The sequence below is a fragment of the Triturus cristatus genome, chromosome 6 (assembly GCF_964204655.1).
Source record: "Triturus cristatus chromosome 6, aTriCri1.1, whole genome shotgun sequence".
Lineage (NCBI taxonomy): Eukaryota > Metazoa > Chordata > Amphibia > Caudata > Salamandridae > Triturus > Triturus cristatus.
Genome location: NC_140589.1, coordinates 1,302,378,628 through 1,302,385,559, shown reverse-complemented (window position 1 = coordinate 1,302,385,559; position 6,932 = coordinate 1,302,378,628).

Sequence of the window (6,932 nt, the reverse complement as noted above, 5' to 3'; positions counted from 1 at the left end):
ATCTTGTGTGTGTGTTGGTGACGCTCCCAGGACGCCTCTGGGGTTAGCGTTCTAGAGGCAACACGAGTTATCTGGTAAACTCTATTTAGGGGACCAGGTGATTGCGCAGGGACTACAGAGAGGACCATTACGTTACCGCTGCTGATCTTGAAACACTGCTGCTCGTTTCTTTTAACCATTTAGCACTTTTAGAGCATTTCGCTTTTTTTTAACATTTTGATTGTATTGTACTGTAACTGTGTCACATTTATCTTCTCCATCCCCCCTCATGGTCGCACTGCTCGCACTTTAAAACTGAAACCCACAAGACTCACCATTCGGGTGTTTTACACGCTGTTTTTGCTCCCGATCGCCATCTTGTGTGTGTGTTGGTGACGCTCCCAGGACGCCTCTGGGGTTAGCGCTCTAGTGGCAACACGAGTTGTCTGCCACACACTATTTAGGTGAACAGCATGCGAGCGCGAAGCGCACACGCGCAGCGTCGCGCCGGAGGAGCGCCAGAGGAAAGCCCGTCTGCGCCCGTCCGCGCCACGACCGGGCCAGGGGCCACGCCCTCTGGTCGTTTGATACAGTACGCTAGGGAAACTCTGCTAAGCCTTAACACCACATCACTGATCTACAATCCACCCCTTAACAGGGAAGACCGGGGAGGTTCCTGGGACTGCAATATATGGAAACAAAGCTCTGGCCACAATCAATCAAATAGGCTCTCAAAACACAACAAAACGACAAATCTACACTGTGGCCTTGTCAATGTCAGGTCCATAAGCAAGCACGCACAACATATTTTTGACCTAATCGTGGAAAAAGAGCTGGACTGTCTTTTCATGACAGAAACTTGGCTAACCCAAAACAGCAATCCGGATGTAACGACTGCTCTCCCTCAGGGGTATCTTATTGCTAGACAAGACAGACCCCTCCAGAGAGGTGGTGGAATAGCTATTGTCTATAGAGATTCACTGAGCTGCCTGACTTTTTCGATCCCAGGTATTAAAGGTGCAGAAAGTATAGGCTTCGCCCTTAAGGTACATGACTCCTTTACCTTCTCAGGAGCACTATTATATCGACCTCCAGGAACACCCACTGACTTCATAAATAGCCTAGGAGAAGCAGTAGGGGACCTAGCACTAAAATCAGCCAATTACACGATTTTAGGAGATACAAATATTCATTTAGACTCCCTGACAGACCATGCCACCCTAGGTTTTACAGATACAATAAAGATCCTAGGCCTTAATATACTTACCACCAGGCCCACACATAAGGCAGGTCACATCCTTGACTGCATTTGCTCTAACTTGAGCACACTTCATGTAAAACCAGCTCAAGAATTAATTTGGTCTGATCACAGCTACATCCCTTTTCAACTTCAAGGGGTAATGATACACACGCCTGTGAATAAGCTATGCGATCCCTATGAAGGGCCTAACTGGAAGAAACTGATAGGACTACCAGGTTTCTTAACCAAGGTATTAGAAACCAGACCACCATCAGTAGGGGATCCTGGAAAAGATAGTAAGTCTTTTAGGGAATGGATGGGTGCCTTATCCATGGATAATGTCAAAACAACATCTAAACCAAAACACAAAAAGAAACCCAGATCCTCTGCCCCCTGGTTCTCCCAAAGTTTAAAGGAGGAACAAAGGAAGGTTAGAGCATTAGAGCGGAACTGGCGCCGAAACTATGACACAACTGACCAGCTCAGCTATAAAGTGGCCCGCCGCTACTATCACGGGATGATAAAAACTGCTAAAAAGGACTTTTTTACTAATGCCATAACCAACAGCAATAATAACCAAAAAGACATCTTTAACATTGTCAATCTATATATTAATCCCAAAACCATGCAGAGAGATATTCCTCCCTCCCATACCCTGTGCAATAATATAGCGGAATACTTCCGTGAGAAAATACAGATACTCACCAAAGACTTTCCACACCCCCTCCCCTCAGAGGAGGCCGAACCTAATAGGAATAGTGCGACTAGTCATCTAGCCGCCTTTCAGGAAGTCAGTTTAGAAGATTCACAGACAAAAATTCTACAAATTAAATCAGGCACTCCTTTCGACCCGTGTCCCCCTTTTGTCCTCCACACTATGGTGGAAATTGTAAACCCCAGTATTAATAACATTATTAACTCCTCACTCTCTTTGGGAGTAGTCCCAGAGGAATGGAAACTGGCAGCAGTAAGACCCCTACAAAAAAAAACATTATCAAACCCCGCCACCCTCACTAATCTACAACCCATCTCCCTGCTCCCCACTTTCTGTAAACTTACAGAAAAGGTAGTTAACCAACAGCTCACCTCCTTCTTAGAGGACAATAACATCTGGCACCCCAACCAGGCTGGATTTAGAGCTAATCATTCAACAGAATCAGCTCTATTATTTTCGTTGGAAACACTTAGAGCAGCACTAGACCAGGGAAAAAAAGCAGTCCTTATACTTTTAGACCTGTCCGCGGCGTTTGACACGGTGTCACATTCCATCTTGACAGACCGACTAGCCGCGGCAGGGATAACTGGTAAGGTACTGAGTTGGCTAAAAAGCTTCCTAACGAATAGGTGACAAGTGGTCACCTTGGGTCAGTTCAGATCCGAAGAGATCCCAATAAATTCCTGGGTTCCGCAGGGCTCCTGTTTGAGCCCAACACTTTTTAATGTGTATATGGCCCCCCTGATTTCCCTCATATCATCTTTCGGAATAGCCACTATTTCATACGCGGATGACACTCAACTCATCCTAGTGATGGAGGATGAAACCAACGAGGCAGAAATAAGACTTACAAACTGCCTAAAAGCCACTTTCCATTGGATGAGGGCAAATCATCTTAAATGTAACACTGGGAAGACCGAGATCCTACCGTTTGGTAAGGGCAACTCTTTCAACCCGGCATTATGGTGGCCGGAAGATGCAACCGTTCCTCCTAATATCGCTAACGCAGCCCGAAATTTAGGGATAAAATGTGATCCATCCCTGAGCTTTCAACAACAAGCAGTAGCCGTGGCAGGAACCTGCTTCGGCATAATTAAAGGGCTCAGGAAATTTTTTGATCTAATTCCTTTTGCCGCAAGGAAGACGGTGGCAGTAGCCCTCATTACCTCTCGCATTGATTAATGCAACAGTATATATGCAGGAACTAACAGGATAGTCTGTCCTAGCCTACAGATGGTGCAACATGCAGCGGCCAGACTGGTGCTAGGATGGAAAAGAAGGAACTCAGCTACGATCGCTTTGAACACCCTGCATTGGCTGCCTATTCATAAAAGGGTGCTTTTTAAAATCTTGTTAATCACTTTTAGGGCAGTTAACAAAACAGGTCCCAAATACATCGAGAGCATGTTCCAACGCTACGTTCCCTCCAGAAGTCTTAGGTCTCAAAGTGACAATCTTCTGACTATTCCCAAGTTTAGACTTAAAACCAGAGGAGGTAAAGCCCTGGCTGTCTTAGGGTCTAGAGCATGGAACGTACTGCCCCCCTCTTTCCGACAAATCACCACAGAAATAATTTTTAGGAAAACTGTTAAGACCTGGATCTACACCCTATCTGACACAAAATGCAAAAATATGATTTAGTCCTTACCAAGGTCCCACCACAAGATCAATAAGTCACCATGGTCTCTTATACTCTGAAGCGCTAAGATGCTCCCTGGAGTGTAATCTGCGCTATACAAATACTAATTACATTACATTACATCGTTTCTGTGGTACAGGTGATTTATGTAAAAGAAGAGTGTTTCTTCCTTTTCATGACTTGTCAAAAATGCATCAATTCTATTTAATAATGAATTCTGATATGAAGACATAGGTTGACTTTATTTATTAACTGATCCTTTAGTAAAATGTTGTGAAACAAAAAACAAACTACCTCTTTCATAACTTTCTAAAAGTGGCATTTTCAGAATTGTGACTTAAAATCTGATTTTACCATTAGAGGATTTTAAATTTTAGTTCTTAGCCACTAAATATGAAAAGTGGCATTTTCAGAATTGCGACTTAAAATCTGATTTTACCATTAGAGGATTTTAAATTTCAGTTCTTAGCCACTAAATATGAGATTTCTACCTGCTCCGAAACAAATATTTTCACGTATTAAATGTAATAAGAAAACCTAATGTTATCCTAAGGGAGAGGTGGGCCTCACAGTAGTGTAAATGATTTTGTGAGTTTTTCACTACTAAACTTTAAAAATACATCTCATTCATTTTAATTGGATTACAATGTAATCTGCCCTATTGGCTGTTTATCTCGAAGTAACATTTGTATATGTTGATTGTATTTCAGCTGTAGGAAAATACAGAACTTCGTTCAACCATGTAGAGTTGGAAATACAGAGATTATCAAAAGGGATATTATCTACTGCATCAAACTTTAGGGGCAGGTGTCTGTATAGCAGGATTACTAAAAGTCTTAACTTGTCTTCTGATATCAGTGTACCCACGGTGCAGACCAAGACCTCATGTGCAACCATGCAGTGTTGCAATATTTAAAATACCTTGTCCAGTTCCCCCGTCTACTTCTAACTACCATACTGTTATTGTGTGGTTGGTAGTGGGTTTGGAGAAGTGTGGAAACCCACATCATTCCTGTTGAATTCGGATTGCAAGATTAGTGCATCTAGACAGCTATTTAGACAAGTTAATTTAGTTATCTTAATATGTTTTTTCACCATAAATAGTTGAAGATCATTTTTGGACTCAGCTAAAGTCCTTTGGAAATGTCCTCCAATCATTCCAGAACCTGTTTGACAGACTCCTTTTAAAGTTCCTAGATTCAGTTGCATTACTTCATACTTAGCTTCTCTCGATTAGCACCCAACAAAGGTTCAATCAGTCAATCAAGTTATACTTGTGTACACGGCATATCACCCAAGAGGGTATCCAGGTTCTGTGCTGCAGGTTTCAGTCAAAGAGCCAGCTCTTGAGTCCCTTCCAGGAGTGCATAAATGAGGGTGAGGTGAGGTGCGAAGTGGGAGGGTGTTCCAGGGTTCGGCGGCAAGGTGGGAGAATGAGCATCCTCCAGATCGGCAGTGGTGGATGTGTGGTATTTGTGCAAGAGAGCGCCTTGCAGTGTGGAGGTTCCTGGGAGGTCGGTGGAAATGCAGCCAGTGGTTCATGTAGGCAGCTTCTTGGCCATGGTGGGCTTTGTAGGCGTTCCAGATCGTCTGGAGTTTGGTGGTGGTATCAGCTTAGAGTGTGTTGCCGTAGTCCAGCCAGCTAGTGATGAGGGTCTGTGTCACTGTTTTCCTGGTGCTGATGGGGAGCCACTTGAAGACTTTGCGGAGCATGTGGAGTGCGTAGAAGCAGGCTGAGGAGGCAACGTTGACCTTATGTTTCATGGAGAGTTCGCAGTCCAGGATGATGCTGAGTTTGCGGACGTGTTCTCCGTTGGCCACCAGGAATTGTTCCAGAGGGCATTTTTTCTGCTGAAGATCAGAACATCAGTTTTGTCTGTGTTAAGCTTCAGGCAGATGTTCTTCATCAAGGCTGAGACGTTCTTTATACAGTTGTGGAAGCAGGTCTTTGTCAAGGTTAGATCGGGGGGTCGAGTGGGGTCTCTTTCAAAACGCCATGCTTTGTGCAATCTCTTGATGTGTTTCCCCAAGGACGGCATGGCCAATGGAGTCAAAAAGGACCACACAGCTGATTCTTCTGTTTTTGTCAGAGAAAGTATTGTGCTGTTTTTGTGTTTCAGGAATCTAGATCCAATTAAGGTTCCTTGGTATTGTAGAAAGATATTGGATTAGTATGGTTTTTATGTGTCTGTTTCAAAAGTATGGATTTCCCTCCTTGCTTCGGTCAGGAAAGTGCACAACATACCTCCTTTCAATAAACTTATTGACACTTCTCACAATATCTAGCAACCTAGCTTCCACTAGTTTCTATCTAGCCTCATTCCTCCCTGCACCCATCAACCCCTCGGGGTGTTAGTGAGCTATAAAAAAAGTTGTTGTCGCAAAGTATTTTGAAATCTGATCTACGCAGCCTGTCACAGTCATTTGAAGGGATAATGTTCACAAATTATCTCACACGAGAGACCATGCAATCCAGGGCGCAGACTGTTTCTATCCCAAATAGGCCTATCCTCGTGCTATGGACCGTGCTGGAGGGTAGAGAGAAGGACCACCACCAACAGGCGCACATCAGCTCAACCACAGTTCAATAATGCATGTCATTTACATTTTCTGCAATGCATTTCATTTAGATTTTGTACCCATTCATTCATTTTCTGCTTTGCACTTTTGATATATTTTATTTATATATCTTACTTAAATATGTGCATGATCTTTCATCGGTCTCGACCATCTATCTATACAATATCACACCTGACCCATCTTTCACTTAATTAAAAAAGCGACAGAAAAAAAACCTGTTGCTTAACCCCTCCCATGCTCAGGACGGCTCCCGGCCGTCATGAGTCACGGTGGGCGTGTGCTCATGACGGCCGGGAGCCGTCCAACCGTTGCCGCTCCGCCTGCGTGCGGCAAATTCCCCGCCTGTGTGGGCGAATTCATTAGTGGGCGGAGTTCGGACGGCTCCCGGCCGTCATGAGCACACGCCCACCGTGATTTATGACGGCCGGGGGCCGTCCTGAGCCCCGGAGCGCCACGCCCAGCCCCGCCCCCCCTCTCACCGCGGCGGAATTTGCCGCGCAGCCAAGGGGTTAAACTGATACCCGCCTGCTATCTTGCACTTTATTTTATCAGGAGCCTCTCCTCCCCACTGTAATCTAATCTCCTGCAATGCATAATAACACTAAACTCTTTATTTCGCAATTATATACAGCCCTGTAATTTTCACTGCATTTGGTACTGCTTTGTCCTCCAAAGGTTAACCTGATCATATAGGGCCACATGTATCAACTAATTTTGCTTTCGCAAAAGGACCTATTCGCAGAACCGGCCTGTTTGCGAATGCAAAAAAGGCTTTTTAC